Below are 17,276 nucleotides of genomic sequence, written 5' to 3'. Positions count from 1 at the left end.
TTCTGTAACCTTAATTATATCTAAATCCTTTTTACAATACAAGGTAACATTTCCCCATGTTCCAGGGATCAGGATGTGGACATCTTTGGGGGACATTCTGCCTACCACCACAGCCCCCAAATCTGAATCCTCATAAGGAATACTCATCAATCACTTTTAATTCCCATGTCATTGGGAATAATTAGCAAACCTCTGAAAGCATGGAATTAAAAAAATATTTTCAATAATCCAGAATCTTTATTGAAAATAATATAAATGTGTTTTTAAAATGTGCATATGTTAAGCTTCACTCTTTGTGTGTAAAGTTCTATTGGTTTTGATAAATGCACAATGTCAAATATCCACCATTATGGTATCATGCAGAATACAAGCTTCACCTTTGTGCTTCACCTATTTATCCCTGCCCCCATCCCCCTGAACCACTAGTAACCACTAATCTTTTTACTATCTCTGTAGTTTTGCCTTTTCCAAAATGACATATAGTTGTAATCATATAGTTTGTAGACTTTTCACTTAGCAATATGCACTCAAGTTTTCTCCTCATCTTTTAATTGCTTGATAGTTCATTTCTTTTTATTGCTGAATAATATTCCATTGTATAACTGTACCATAGTTTGTTTATACATTTACCTATTTAAAGACATCTTGGTTGCTTCCAGTTTTTGCTGATTATGAATACAGATGCTATAAACATTCGTGTACAGGTTTTTTTTTTGTAAACGTAAGTTTTCAACTCATAGTGTAAATACCTAGGAGCATAATTGTTGGATTGTATGATAAGACTATGTTTAACTTTGTAAGAAACTGCCAGGCTGTCCTCCAAAGTGGTTGTACCAGTTTGTATTCCCACCAGCAGTAAATGGGAGTCTCCATGTCCTTAGTAGGATTCGGTATTGTCAATTTTTGATCTTATCCATTCTAGTAGATGTATAGCGATATCTCATTGTTGTTTTAATTTGCATTTCCCTGATGACAAATGATGTTGGTCACCTTTTCATATGTTTATTTTCATCTGAATATCTTCTATGTTGAGGTGTCTATTCAAACCTTTTAGCATTTTCAGTTAGGTTGTTTGTTTTCTTATTGCTGAGTTTTAAGAGTTCTTTGTATATTTTGAGTAGAAGTCCTTTATCAGATAATGTGTTTTGCAAATATTTTCCCCTAGTTTGTGGCTTTTCTTTTCATTCTTTTAACAGTGTCTTTTTTCAGAGCAGAAGCTTTTAATTTTAATAATGTCTGACATCAATTTTTCTTTCAATGGATCCTACTTTTGGCGCTGTATCTACAAACTTATCACTGAACCCAAGGTCACCTAGATTTCTCCTATGTTTTTCTCTAGATGTTTTATAGTTTTAATTTTACACTTAGGACTATGATCTATTTTCAGTTAATTTATGTGAAAGGTGTAAGGGCTATGTCTAGTATCTTTTTTGTATATAGGTATCCAATTGTTCCAGCACCATTTATTGAAGACTATCCTTTCTCCATTGAATTTCCTTTGCTCCTTTGTCAGAGATTAGTTGGCTATAATGGTGTGGGTCTGTTCCTGGACTCTCTATTCTGTTCCACTTTTCAAGATGTCTTTTTTTTTTTTTCCTGCCAATACACCAATACCACACTGTCTCAAATATTGTAACTTTATAGTATGTTTTGAAGTCCAGTAATGTCAATTCTCCAACTGTGTTCTTCTTTAGTGTTGTATTGTCTATTCTGTGTTTTTTGCCTTTCCATATAAACTTTATAATCACTTTAGCAATCTTGACAAAATCACTTACTGGGATTTTGACTAGATTGCATTGAATCTATGGATCAAGTTGGAAAGAATGACATCTTAACAGTACTAAGTCTTATAACCGATACACACAGAGTATATCTCCATTTATTCAAACCTTCTTCAGTTTCATCAGTGTTTTGTAGTTGTGTGCATACAGACCCTGTACATATTTTTTTTAATTTATACATACATAGTTAATCTTTCTGATGCTAATGCAAATGATATTCTTTTAAATTTCAGATTTCAATTATTCATTACTGGTATAAATGAAAGCAGTTGACATTTATACATTTACCTTGTATTCTGTGACCTTACTAGAATTACTGATTAATTTCAGGATATTTTTGTTGATTCTTTAGAATTTTCTACATAGACAGTCATGCCATTTGTGAACAAAGATCGTTTTATTTCTTCTCAATCCTTATACCTTTATTTCTTTTTCTTATCCTATTTCACTGTCTAGTACTTCTAATATGATATCAAATAACAGTGGTGTGAGGGATTTCTTTGTTTTTTCCCTAATCTTGGAGTAAAACCATCCAGTTTCTCACAATTGAGTATGATGTTAACTTTAGTTTTTGGTTTTGGTTTTGATTTTTTGATGTTCTCTATCAAGTTGAAGAAATTCCCCTCCATTCTTAGCTTGCTCATAAAATCATAAATAGGTGTTGGATTTTGTCAATTGCTTTTTCTACATCAATTTGTATACCATGCAATTTTTCCTCTTTAGCCTGTTGATGTGGTGGATTACACTAATTGATTTTGAAATGTTGAGCCAACCTTGCAAATCTGGAATAGATCCCACTTGGTTGCGGTCATAATTCTCTTTATACATTATAGGATTAGATTTGCTATCATATCGTTGAGGGTTTTTGTATCTCTGTTCATAAGAGATATTTGGCTATACTTATCCTTTCATGTAATGTTTTTGGTTTTGGTTTTGCAATAATATGTTTTCATTGTAGCAAAATATGCATATCATAATATTTATCACATTAACCACTATTAACTGTACATGTCATTGGAATTAAATACATTCATAATGTTGTGTGACCATCACCACTATCTATAAAAATTTTCATCATCCCCAACAAAATCCCTGTACATATTGAACCGTAGTCCTCCCCTATCCTCCTCTCCCCAGTACCTGGTAACCTCTATTCTACTTTCTGTGTCTATAAATTTGCCTGTTATAGGTACCTCATCTGTGTACTCTGTCATTTTACATACAATATTTGTTCTGTTTCTGGCTAATTTTTCTATGCATAATGTTTTCAAAGTCCATCCATGTTATAGCATATATCAAAATTTCCTTTTTTATGGACAAATAATATTTCATTATTCAGTAGTTCATTGCATATTATACATATATATATGTATATATATATACATTTTGTTTATTCATTATATGTTGATGTACGCTTGAGTTGTTTGCATTTTGACTATTGTGAATAATGCTGCTATGAATATTGGTGTACAAATATTTGTTCAAGACCCCAATTGCAATTCTTTTAGATATCTATCTAGGTGTAGAATTGCTAAGTCATATGGTACTTCTATACTTAACTTTTTTCAAAAAAACACTGTTTTGGATAGAAAGCCCATAAATAAACTCATGTACCTATGGTCAATTAATCTATGACAAAGGAGTCAATACTATATAATGGAGGAAAGATAGTCTCTTCAATAAATGGTGCTGGGAGAACTGGACAGCTACATGTAAAAGAATGAAATTACAACATTCCATAACACCATACATAAAAATAAACTAAAAATGGATTAAAGACTTAAATATAAGACCAGATACTATAAAACTTTTAGAAGAAAACATAGGCAGAACACTATTTGACATAAATCGCAGCAATATCTTTTCCAAGCCATCTCCTAGAGTAATGAAAAAAACAAAAATAAACAAATGGGACCTAATTAAACTCAAAAGCTTTTGCACAACAAAGGAACCCATAAATGAAATGAAAAGACAGTGCATAGAAGGGGAGAAAATATTTGCAAACGATGCAACAGATGAGGGATAAGTCTCCAAAATTTACAAACAGCTCATGCAGCTCAATATCAAAAAAAAAACAAAAAACAATCAACCCAATCCAAAAATAGGCAGAAGACCTAAATAGACATTTCTCCAAAGAAGGCACACAGATGACCAAGGGGCACATGAAAAGGTGCTCAACATTGCTAATTATTAGAGAAATGCAAATCAAAACTATCATGAGGTATCATTTCACACCAGTCAGAATGGCCATCATCAAAAAGTCTCCAAAAAATAAATGCTGGAGAGGGTGTGGAGAAAAGGGAACCCTCCTACACTGCTGGTGGGAATGTAAATTGGTACAGTCACTATGGAGAACAGTATGGAAGCTCCTTAAGAAACTAAAAATAGAGCTACCAAATGATCCAACAATCCCTCTCCTGGGCATATGTCTGGAGAGAAACATGGTTCAAATGCACCCCAGTGTTCACTGCAGTGCTGTTTACAGTAGCCAAGACAAGGAAGCAACCTAAATGTCCATCAACAGATGAATGGATAAAGAAGATGTGGTACATATATACAATGGAATACTACTCAGACATTAAAAAGAATGAAATAATGCTATTTGCAGCAACATGGCTGGACCTGGAGATTATCATACTAAGTGAAGTAAGTCAGACAGAGAAAGACAAATATCATATAATATCACTTATATGCAGAATCTTAAAAAAAAAATACAAATGAACTTATTTAAAAGAGAGAAATGTACTCACAGGCTTAGAGAATGAAGTTATGGTTACCAGGGAGGAAGGGTTAGGGGGAGGGATAGACTGGGAGTTTGGGATTGACATGTACACATTGCTGTATTTAAAATAGATCACCAATAGATAGCACAGGGAATGCTGCTCAATATACTGTTATAACCTAAATGGGAAAAGAATTTGACAAAGAATAGGTACATTTATATGTATAACTGAATCACTTTTCTGTACACCTGAAACTAACACAGCATTGTTAATCAACTATACTCCAATATAAAATAGAAATTAAAAAAAATTTCCAAAGTAAAATAAAAATTTAAAAAACAGTGTTTTTGACAGAGGCTGGAAAGTTTTACATTCCCACCAGCAATGCACAAGGGTTCCAGTTTTTCCACATTCTCACCAACACTTATTATTTCATGCTTGTTCAATTATAGCTATCCTAGTAGATGTGAAATGGTATCTCATTGTAGTTTTGGTTTGTATTTCCCTAATAACTGATGATGTTATATTTTCATGTGCTTATTGGCCATTTGTATATCTTCTTGGGAGAAATGTCTATTCAAATCCTTTGCCCCTTTTTAAATTTAATTTTATTTTTTATACACCAGGTTATTATTAATCATCAATTTTATACACATCAGGGTATGCATGTCAATCCCAGTCACCCAATTCATCACACCACCACCACCAACCCCCGCAGCATTCCCCCCTTGGTGTCCATATGTTTGTTGTCTACAACTGTGTCTCAATTTCTGCCCTGCAAACCAGTTCATCTGTACCATTTTTCTAGGTTCCACATACATGCGTGAATATATGATATTGTTTTTCTCTTTCTGACTTACTTCACACTGTGTGACAGTCTCTGGATCCATCCATGTCTCAACAAATGACTCAATTTCGTTCCTTTTTATGGCTCAGTAATAGTCCATTGTATATATGTACCACATCTTCTTTATCCATTTGTCTGTCTATGGGCATTTAGGTTGCTTCCATGACCTGGCTATTGCAAATAGTGCTGCAATGAACACTGAGGTGCATGTATCTTTTTGAATTATGATTTTCTCAGGGTATATGCCCAGTAGTGGGATTGTTGGGTCATATGGTAGTTCTATTTTTAGTTTTGTAAGGAACCTCCACAGTGTTCTTCATAGTGGCTGTATCTATTTACATTCCCACAAAGAGTGCAAGAGGGTTCCCTTTTCTCCACACCCTCTCCAGCATTTGTTGTTTGTAAATTTTCTGATGATGCCCATTCTTACTGGTGTGAGGTGATACCTCATTGCAGTTTTCATTTGCATTTCTCTAATAATTAGTGATGTTGAGCAGTTTTTCATGTGCTTCTTGGCCATCTGTATGTCTTCTTTGGAGAAATGTCTATTTAGGTCTTCTGCCCATTTTTGGATTGGGTTGTTTGTTTCTTTACTACTGAGCTGCATGAGATGTTTATATATTTCAGAGATTAATCCTTTGTCCATTGATTTGTTTGCAAATATTTTCTCCCATTCTGAGTGTTGTCTTTTCGTCATGTTTATGGTTTCCTTTGCTGTGCAAAACCTTTTAAGTTTCATTAGGTCCCATTTGTTTATTTTTGTTTTTATATCCATTACTCTAGGAGATGGATCAAAAAAGATCTTGCTGTAATTTATGTCAAAGGGTGTTCTTCCTATGTTTTCCTCTAAGAGTTTTATAGTGTCCGGTCTTACATTTAGGTCTCTAATCCATTTTGAGTTTATTTTTGAGTATGGTGTTTGGGAGTGTTCTAATTTCATTCTTTTACATGTAGCTATACAGTTTTCCCAGCACCACTTATTGAAGAGGCTGTCTTTTCTCCATTGTATATCCTTGCCTCCTTTGTCATAGATTAGTTGACCATAGATGCGTGGGTTTATCTCTGGGCTTTCTATGTTGTTCCATTGATCTATGTTTCTGTTTTTGTGCCAGTACCATATTGTCTTGATTACTGTAGCTTTATAGTAGTCTGAAGACAGGGAGTCTGATTCCTCCAGCTCCGTTTTTTCCCTCAAGACTGCTTTAGCTATTCAGGGTCTTTTGTGTCTCCATACAAATTTTAAGATTTTTTGTTCTAGTTCTGTAAAAAATGCCATTGGCAATTTGATAGTCATTGCATTGAATCTGTAGATTTTTGGGGGGTAGTATAGTCATGTTCACAATATTGATTCTTCCAATCCAAGAACATGGTATATCTCTCCATCTGTTGGTATCATCTTTAATTTCTTTCATCAGTGTCTTTTAATTTTCTGCATAAAGGTCTTTTGTCTCCCTAGGTAGGTTTATTCCTAGGTATTTTACTCTTTTTGTTGCATTGGTAAATGGGAGTGTTTCCTAAATTTCTCTTTCAGATTTTTCATCATTAGTGTATAGGAATGCAAGAGATTTCTGTGCATTAATTTTGTATCCTGCAACGTTACCAAATTCATTAATTAGCTCCAGTGGTTTTCTGGTAGCATCTTTAGGATTCTCTATGTATATTATCATGTCATCTGCAAACAGTGTCAGTTTAACTTCTTCTTTTCCAATTGGTATTCCTTTTATTTCTTTTTCTTCTCTGATTGACATGGCTAGGACTTCCAAAACTATGTTGAATACTAGTGGTGAGAGTGGACATCCTTGTCTTGTTCCTGATCTTAGAGGCAATGCTTTCAGTTTTTCACCATTGAGAATGATGTTTGCTGTGGGTTTGTCATATTTGGCCTTTATTATGTTGAGGTAGTTTCCCTCTATGCCCACTTTATGGGGAGTTTTTATCATAAATGGGTGTTGAATTTTGTCAAAAGCTTTTTCTGCATCTATTGAGATGATCATATGGTCTTTCTTCTTCAGTTTGTTAATATGGTTTATCACATTGATTGATTTGCGTATACTGAAGAATCCTTGCATCCCTGGGATAAATCCCACTTGATCATGGTGTATGATCCTTTTAATGTGTTGTTGGATTCTGATTGCTAGTATTTTGTTGAGGATTTTTGCATCTATATTCATCAGTGATATTGGTCTTTAATTTTCTTTGTGATATCTTTGTCTGGTTTTGGTATCAGGGTGATGGTGGCCTCATAGAATGAGCTTGGGAGTGTTTCTTCCTCGGCAATTTTTTGGAAGAGTTTGAGAAGGATGGGTGTTGGCTCTTCTCTAAATGTTTTATAGAGTTCACCTGTGAAGCCATCTAGTCCTGGACTTTTGCTTGTTGGAAGATCTTTAATCACAGTTTCAATTTCATTACTTGTGATTGGTCTGTTCATATTTTCTATTTCTTCCTGGTTCAGTCTTGGAAGGTTATACCTTTCTAAGAATTTGTCCATTTCTTCCAGGTTGTCCATTTTATTGGCATAGAGTTGCTTGTAGTAGTCTCTTAGGATGCTTTATATTTCTGCGGTGTCTGTTTTAACTTCTCCTTTTTCATTTCTAATTTTATTGATTTGAGTTCTCTCCCTCTTTTTCTTGAGGAGTCTGGCTAATGGTTTATCAGTTTTCTTTATCTTCTCAAAGAACCAGCTTTTAGTTTTATTGATCTTTGCTATTGTTTTCTTTGTTTCTATTTCATTTATTTCTGCTCTGATCTTTATGATTTCTTTCCTTCTGCTAACTTTGGGTTTTGTTAGTTCTTCTTTCTCTGGTTCCTTTAGTGTAAGGTTAGATTGTTTACTTGAGATTTTTCTTGTTTCTTGAGGTAGGCTTGTGTAGCTATAAATTTCCCTCTTAGAACTGCTTTTGCTGCATCCCATAGGTTTTGGATCATCATGTTTTCATTGTCATTTGTCTCTAGGTATTTTTTGATTTCCTCTTTGATTTCTTCAGTGATCTCTTGGTTATTTAGAAACATATTTTTTAGCCTCCATGTGTTTGGTTGGGGTTTTTATGTTTTTTTCCCTGTAATTCATTTCTAATCTCATAGTGTTGTGGTCAGAAAAGATACTTGATATGATTTCAGTTTTCTTAAATTTACTGAGACTTGATTTGTGACCCAAGTTGTGATCTGTCCTGCAGAATGTTCCATGCACACTTGAGAAGAAAGTGTAATCTGCTGTTTTTGGATCGAATGTCCTATAAGTATCAGTTAAATTTATCTGGTCTATTGTGTCATTTAAAGCTTCTTTTTCCTTATTTATTTTCATTTTGGATGATCTGTCCATTGGTGTAAGTGAGGTGTTCAAGTCTCCCACTATTATTGTGTTACTGTTGATTTCCTCTTTTATAGGTGTTAGCACTTGCCTTATGTATTGTGGTGCTCCTATGTTGGGTGCATATATATTTATAATTGTTATATCTTCTTCTTGGATTAATCCCTTGATCATTATGTAGTGTCCTTCCTTGTCTCTTGTAACATTCTTTATTTTAAAGTCTGTTTTATTTGATATGAGTATTGCTACTCCAGCTTGCTTTTGGTTTCCATTTGCATGGAATATCTTTTTCCATCCCCTCACTTTCAGTCTGAATATGTCCCTAGGTCTGAAGTAGGTGTCTTGTAGACAGCATATATGTGGGTCTTGTTTTTGTATCCATTCAGCAAGCCTGTGTCTTTTGGTTGGAGCATTTAATCCATTCACATTTAAGGTAATTATCGATATGTATGTTCCTATTACCATTTTCTTAATTGTTTTGGGTTTGTTTTTGTAGGTCCTTTTCTTCTCTTGGGTTTCCCAGTTACAGAAGTTCCTTTAGCATTTGTTGTAGGACTGGTTTGGTGGTGCTGAATTCTCTTAGCTTTTGCTTGTCTGTAAAGCTTTTGATTTCTCCATCGAATCTGAATGAGATCCTTGCCACGTAGAGTAATCTTGGTTATAGCTTCTTCCCTTTCATCACTTTATCATGCCACTCCCTTCTGGCTTATAGAGTTTCTACTGAGAAATCAGCTGTTAACTTTATGGGAGTTCCCTTGTATGTTATTTGTCTTTTTTCCCTTGCTGCTTTTAATAATTTTTCTTTGCCTTTAATTTTTGCCAATTTGATTACTATGTGTCTCACTGTGTTTCTCCTTGGGTTTATCCTGTATGGGACTCTCTGCACTTCCTGGATTGGGTGGCTATTTCCTTTCCCATGTTAGGGAAGTTTTCGACTATAATCTCTTCAAATATTTTCTTGGGTCCTTTCTCTCTCCCTTCTCATTCTGGGACCCCTATAATGCAAATGTTGTTGCAGTTAATGTTGTCCCAGAGGTCTCTTAGGCTGTCTTCATTTCTTTTCATTCTTTTTTCTTTATTCTGTTCCATGGCAGTGAATTCCACCATTCTGTCTTCCAGGTCACTTATCCGTTCTTCTGCCTCAGTTATTCGGCTATTGATTCCTTCTAGTGTATTTTTCATTTCAGTTCTTGTATTGTTCATCTCTGTTTGTTTGTTCTTTAATTCTTCTAGGTCTTTGTTAAACATTTCTTGCATCTTCTTGATCTTGGCCGCCATTGCTTTTCCGAGGTCCTGTATCATCTTCACTATCATTATTCTGAATTCTTTTTCTGGAAGGTTGCCTATCTCCACTTCATTTAGTTGTTTTTCTGGGGTTTTATCTTGTACCTTCATCTGGTACATAGCCCTCTGCCTTTTCATCTTGTCTATCTTTCTGTGAATGTGGTTTTTGTTCCACAGGCTACAGGATTGTAGCTCTTCTTGCTTCTGCTGTCTGCCCTCTGGTGGATGAGGCTATCTAAGAGGCTTATGCAAGTTTCCTTGTGGGAGGGACTGGTGGTGGATAGAGCTGACTGTTGCTCTGCTGGGCAGAGCTCAGTATAACTTTAATCCACTTGTCTGCTGATGGGTGGGGCTGCGCTCCCTCCCTGTTGGTTTTTTGGTCTGAGACAACCCAACAGTGGAGCCTACCTGGGCTCTTTGGTGGGGCTAATGGTGGACTCTGGGAGGGCTCATGCCAAGGAGTACTTCCCAGAACTTCTGCTGCCAGTGTCCTTGTCCCCTCAGTGAGCCACAGCTACCCCCTGCCCCTGCAGGAGACCCCCCAACACTAGCAGGTATTTCTGGTTCAGTCTCCCCTGTGGTCACTGTTCCCTTCCCCTGGGTCCTGATGTGCACACTACTTTGTGTGTGCCCTCCAAGAGTGGAGTCTGTGCTTCCTCCAGTTCTGTCAAAGTCCTGCAATCAAATCCCAGTATCCTTCAAAGTTTGATTCTCTAGGAATTCCTCCTCCTGTTGCCGGACCCCCAGGTTGGGAAGCCTGACATGGGGCTCAGAACCTTCACTCCAGTGGTGGACTTCTGTGGTATAAGTGTGCTCCAGTCTGTGAGTCACCCACCCAGCAGTTATGGGATTTGATTTTACTGTGATTGCGCCTGTCCTACCATCTCATTGTGGCTTCTCCTTTGTCTTTGGATGTGGGGTATCTTTTTTGGTGAGTTCCCGTGTCTTCCTGTCGATTATTGTCCAGCAGCTAATAGTGATTCTGGTGTTCTCGCAAGAGGGATTGAGAGCATGTCCTTCTACTCCAACATCTTGGTTCCAATCCCCTTTGTCCATTTTTAACTTGAGTTGTTTGTTCTTTTGTTGTTGAGTTTTAGGAGTCATTTACATTCCAGATATCAATCTCTTATCAGATGCAATTTACACAGTTTTATTTGTATGTATTTTTTACAAATATGACTTACAAATATTTTCTCCCATTCAGTTAGTTGTCTTTCACTTTCCTGGTAGTACCCTTTGACATATAAAAATTCTTAATTTTGATCAAGTTCAGTTTATCTATATTTTCTTTTGTTGCATGCCTGTGCTTTTGGTGTTATATTCTTAAAGTCATTGCCAAATACAACATCATGAATATTTTCTCCAATGTTATAAGAATTTTATAGTTTTAGCTCTTAAGTACAGGTCTTTGATGCAGTTTGAGTTAATTCTTGTAAATGGTGTAAATTAAGGGTCCGATTTCCTTCTTTTGCATGAGGATATCCAGTTTTGCCAGAACCATTTTTTGAAAAGATTTTCCTTTCCTCATTGAATGCTCTTGGCACCCTCGTCAAAATCAATTAACCATATATACAAGGGTTTCTTTCTGGGCTCCCTGTTCAATTCTATATTGGTCCGAGACACCAGCTCCAGTCCAGTGATGAGAAAGGAAAGCAGGCTACAGACTATGACAGAATGAGACAGACTTCTCATCACAGACATATAAATAGTTAAGAGAAGGAGAAACTCGGAGTAGTAGCTTTAGAAGAAAGAAAATTGATTCATAATTGTATCTGGTTTATTTTCAGAATCATTACATAATATCTGCCTTTCAGATACATAACATACTGAGCACCAGAATTATAATAAGATGGGTTATTTGGGAGCTTTTAATAGAGGGAGGCATAGCAGAGTCCTGACTCTTAGCAAAGGCAAAAGACTTACAAAATATCTCGTTGTGAATTATGCTATTCATTTCATTTATCATTTGTACGCAATACTGAACTGAAAGAAGCTTTCATAAGCAATTCTATAAGAGTGAAGTTCAGGCGTTTATAGAAAAAAAAAAAGTTTTTAGACAAGAGTATCATTTTTTTATTCCTTGCTGAATGAGGTTTCCACAGCTTGAGGAAAGGGAGTCATGTTTTGGTTAACTCTTTTGGGAAGACAAAAAGTGGTGTTAATGAGAATTCTTTGCATCTCTAAAAACTTTATAACATGTAATACAAATAAAGAGAAGGCAGGCGGTCCAGGGAAAGCACTGAGTAAATTGCATGTTGTGGAGGAGTGCTTGGGGAGTTTTGAGATGGCCAGAAATAGAACTGTTTCTCAAACTTTCTAGCCAGCCCAGGTGCCACCCAATCCAGGACTAGGTTTTCTCTGTGCAGAGGTGGCTGTGGGTGGAACAGGTGTACCCACTCAAGCTGTGAATTGAGAACCAATTTCTTTGACTTTGCCTTAGTTAGAAAGTATTCTCTTCCTCGATTTACCCACCAGTCAGGCACGGGCACTGGATGTTTTCCATGTCTGGAACCAATGAGGACAGTGAAGGTCCTTTCCATTCCTTTCCACCTGATCCAGCCCCATAGCTACAGTATTTTGCACTGCATTAAACATGTTCGTTTCACCCTGGCAGCAGGAATTCTATCTCTGTTTTACCGAGGGAGGGCACAGAGGCTCAAAGGGGTTGAATGAAATTATCCTGACTGTCGAGAGGTGACAGGGAAGCTCAGCCCATTGGGGAGATTTTGCCCTTTATTCTTTCAATTTGGGAGAGTGTCAGTGGGAATTATTTACTCCTTCACATACCTCCCCTTTTAGTCCTTCTACCCAGGAAAGAAGAACATGATATTCTAGTCAATGTTTGGTGTGCTCCTTGGTCCTTATATGAATGGTAAGGTCTCTGTGGTCCAGGGGCAGAAACAAGCAGTCCACTTTCCTCTTTGACACCTGGGTTCTTAGGAGGTGGGTCTCTTCTGACTTTGTCTCTTGTCATACATACATCTGGAGAAGTGGGGCAGGCCAGTCATTCCCATCCCCCCACTGCAAAGGCTATGTGAGATGGTTAAAGGTGAGTTCTGGAGCTTATAACACCTGGGTTCAAATATCTGCCCTTATTCTTCTACAGTTCCTCTGCTCATGGTTGTGTAGAAAAATCCAGAAAAGAGCCACCACACAGCACAGTGGTCTTCATAGTGGCTATGCTCCCTCGAGTGTGCAAGGACATTCATCAGAGCAGAGAAAAAAGTAAGTAGAGCTTCTCTTTATTACTTTTCAAATAAAAAGTATAACTTTTCTAATAATCCATATATGAGTTAACACTGGATCCCACACCCTTGACATCTCAGCCAGTAACCCAGGCCCTTGAGGCATCCTGAAGGAAAAAATGGAAGTTTCTCAACATGGAGGTGTTGACAGGGCTGCCCTCACTCATTTGATTTTACTATCTCGTGACAAAAGTGTAGTTTATTTGCCATATATTGCCACCAAGGTGATTATTTTCATAAAATCAAGACCTGAAAATATTATAATTTTTAAATGCTTTGCAGTGAGAGGTGGAGTGACTTTGAAAATATGTTCCACACAGAGGTTTGCCATTTATCTTGTGGCAAAATATTTAAAGCAGTTGTTGAAGTGTAGAAGTTCTACATTTTTATTTTATGAAAAGATAAATATTTTACATTTGCTAAATATTTTTGTGAGGGAAATGGCTCTCAACAGTATGCTCTCTAGGAGATATAAAAAAAAAAAATCCCACCAAATATGTCCCTTTCGAAGGTAAAGATGACATTTAAACAATAAGTGAGAAAGTAAATGCTACTTAAAAAAGAAAATCTCACTACAGTGAGAGTCGTTCAAAAATGAATATTTGCAGATGTTTCCACTGCTGTGTGATTTTATTACTGAAAATAATGTGTCACCTATAAAAACTCTTGTATTTACAAAGTCTATGTACTTACAAAACAGGGGAACTGAATGCCCTAACCTGTTTTAAAAATCTTCCAAATGAAGTTATTCAGTGAATTTTGAACTGCTTTGTTTTTAAAAGATAAGGAAAAGTGCCTTCCAATTTATATGTAAGAACATCTGATTAAATCAGGGAAGATGGACATTTTGCTCTGAATTTTGGCAAAAAATTTTTATATACTTGGTAGATGGCAATGAGTTTTGTGATTTTGTAAACACAGCTAGTGATACACTGCTATTTCAAACTATATATTTTTGAGCTATCTTTTCAACTATGATAGCAAATAAAATCAAGGATTCAGATAAACTGGACTTAAAAAACCAGACCTTCAAATAAATGAATCACAAAGTTTAAGCCAATTAAAAAAATGATAAAACATCTTTTGCCACACTTATTATAAGGAGCAAAATATGTTTGTCCCATTAATTAAAAAGAATATTTATAATTATTTTTTATTTATCTTTATGTCATCCTTTTAAATTTGTTCTGTGTTAAGAAGAAGATGTAGATCTACACATATTCAGAGTACATGCTCAAAACCTTTTTACCATTGGGCATACCTAACCAGAAACTTGCTCTGTTCTCCTAAGAAAAGATGCAGTCAGGCTCTGGTGGTGGTAGGGATGCATTCCTGGAAGTGGGAACTCAAATTAGATCCTTTCTCTAAAGGGTTACTATAGTGCAGCTCTGCTGAGTCTTGCTCCCCGGAGCTCACATTAGTAATCACTCTTCTCTTCAAATCCCCAACATCCTGATGCACCTCCAACCATACTTTCTTCCAGCTACTGTTGGTGCATTTGTTGGTGTGTCCTCCCCAGTTGCAATAATTACATGGTGCCCTTGGTAAATTAGGCTTCCTCCAATCCCTGAATGCATGTTGATTTTCACTACCTGTTTCTTTGACCTTTCTCTTGAAGATTCTTCAAGCTGTTCTAAAACTTGCATCACAAGCTCTAGTTTGATAATCCTCCCTTGTGTCTACACAGCATTTCTAGCAGTGTTGCTGACACACAGATTAACTGCCTTATTCAATCACAATTGCTTGCCAAAAAAAAACAAAATGAAAGACAGGAACAGGGATAACAGCAGAGAAATAATGTCCGTTGTAGAACTCACTCAATTTGGGTTAAGCTGTTGAAAACTCACTGGTGGACCTGTAGCTCAAGAGGGCACAGAACAACCTGTTACTCTAATTCTTGATAACTATAAAAACTCTCTTTATTAACATGAATTCAAAACTAGAAAAGTCAGTGGAACTTGTTCAGCCTGCCACTGAATTGCACTCTTCATACAGAATCGCTTTGATGAAACTATTTCCTGTCCACTCAGAACAGGGGACAAACATTCCTGTAATCAGTAGGAAAACTCTGGATGTAGACAGCTCAGTTAAACTGTAGGTTTCTCTAGGGTGTAGATCATATCTCAGATCACAGTCGTTTTTTTTTTAAATCCATCCCCTACATTCATAGTACAAGGCCAGATGGGCAGTAGAGCTTCAAGAAATACTTGCTAAACTGTGGATTAAAGTCGACTGGTGAAATGGAGCAATGAAGCTTGTAATTGCAAAATCGCAAATTTTGCCTGCCAAATAATTTAATGTTATTTTTGGTTCTGAATATGACTGTATCTGACACTTCTGTAATATATACATTTCAAGAGCATATATTAAATTATTCTGTGAAAACATAATTCAGAGGGAGTTGAAAAACCAACAGCTTCAGTTTCTTACCCCGGTGCTTTTAAGCCTTTAACCTCTCTCTTTCCCTCTCAGTGCTGAGGTTGGATTTCTAAAGTTGATGTGCTTTGAGCAAAACTCTCCAAATTCTGCCTCAGTTTCCTGATTTCTCTGGAAGGAAAATCATTTAAGTCTGTCCCTCCTCTTTACTGCCCATTGCTCCCACTCTCCTTTCCAGTAAAGCTGAGCTCCTTGGAGGGCTACTGAAAGAATGCTTTTCTTCCCTCCAGGCTCCTGCTGAAAAGCATAAACAAGTACATAAACACCGAAAAAGTCAACAGTGGTTATTAAATATAGACTCCAAAGTTTCAATGTTGCAGCTCCCCTGAATTTAGTTAAGAAAAGACCTGGTAAATAGAACCTCTGGACCAACATTTTTTTCTTGGCTGCCCCTGGTTACCTTTTGGTTTCAAGCACTAGGCTGAGAGGATTGATTCATAGAAATCCAAGCAACTAAACTGACTAACTCTTGTAGAAGTTGCCAAGGCCCTAGTGCATTTTCTTATACTAACGTAAACCCAACTTAAAAATATATATACATCTTGGTGCTCTTTATTGCTTATCCTCCCATTTTAAAAAGTGGGAAGCTTGTCTTCCCTCCCAGCTCTGTCTTTCCCCTGTAAAGCACCACATTGAAGGAATGATAGAGATAGCACCTGGCACCTTTATTACATTCAGTTTATTGCACAATATTAGTGTTTCTCAAATATTATTTATGTTAAAGAGTATTATTTTCTAGACCAGTTTTTCCCAGTTATTTTCCATTTCTATTGCTAATCTTGGATTTCATTTAAAGAGACGTGAGAAATTGGCATGAATTTAGTTAGTATTCTAAACATGTCAATGTAAGTGAGGTTCAGAGGACCAAAGCATTTATTATGCTTCTTGGGTGGGGAGTTGGTGCTAACGGATTTCAGGCGCTTACGGGAAGAAGGCTGCTTCAGGCATGCACACACAGGCCAGGCGCTGTGAGTCAGTGATGCCAAAATGCACTGCAAAGATTTGATAACATTTTCATTAAAAGCAACAGAAAGAAAGCACGAAAAATATGATATACGGAGTAAGCCCCTTTTTTTTTTCTTCTCTTCATAAAAGGCTACCAAAATTGGACTATGTTCATGGTGCAGACTGCAGTCAACTTGACATAAATTATGAGACAACATTAGTTAGGTTCATTTTAACTCTCATCTGAAAATATATTTCTCGTCCTTTATTTTGGCTTCTCTCTATCTCCCTTTTCTCTCTCTGTGAAGTACCATGTTTTCTATGGTTTCTTTGCAAAAACTGATTGGAACATTCTACTAGAAGAACATAAAGTGAGAGTTCACAATAATAAAATTTTAAAAAATTAGTACTCAATTTGAGAGAGTTCAGGGATAATTTCTGAGGAAAGCAAAATCTTTGGAAATTAGGAGAAGAATTTTTGTTTGGCTTAATTAAGATGGATGTTAGTGGGAAGCAGCCACATAGCATAGTGGGAAGCAGCCGCATAGCACAGGGAGATCAGCTCGGTGCTTTGTGACCACCTGGAGGGGTGGGATAGGGAGGGTGGGAGGGAGGGAGACACAAGAGGGAAGAGATATGGGAACATATGTATATGTATAACTGATTCACTTTGTTATAAAGCAGAAACTAACACACCATTGTAAAGCA

Source organism: Pseudorca crassidens, chromosome 13, assembly GCF_039906515.1.
Source record: "Pseudorca crassidens isolate mPseCra1 chromosome 13, mPseCra1.hap1, whole genome shotgun sequence".
Lineage (NCBI taxonomy): Eukaryota > Metazoa > Chordata > Mammalia > Artiodactyla > Delphinidae > Pseudorca > Pseudorca crassidens.
The sequence above is the reverse complement of the archived record's forward strand: the minus strand, read 5'-3'. Positions refer to the sequence as shown.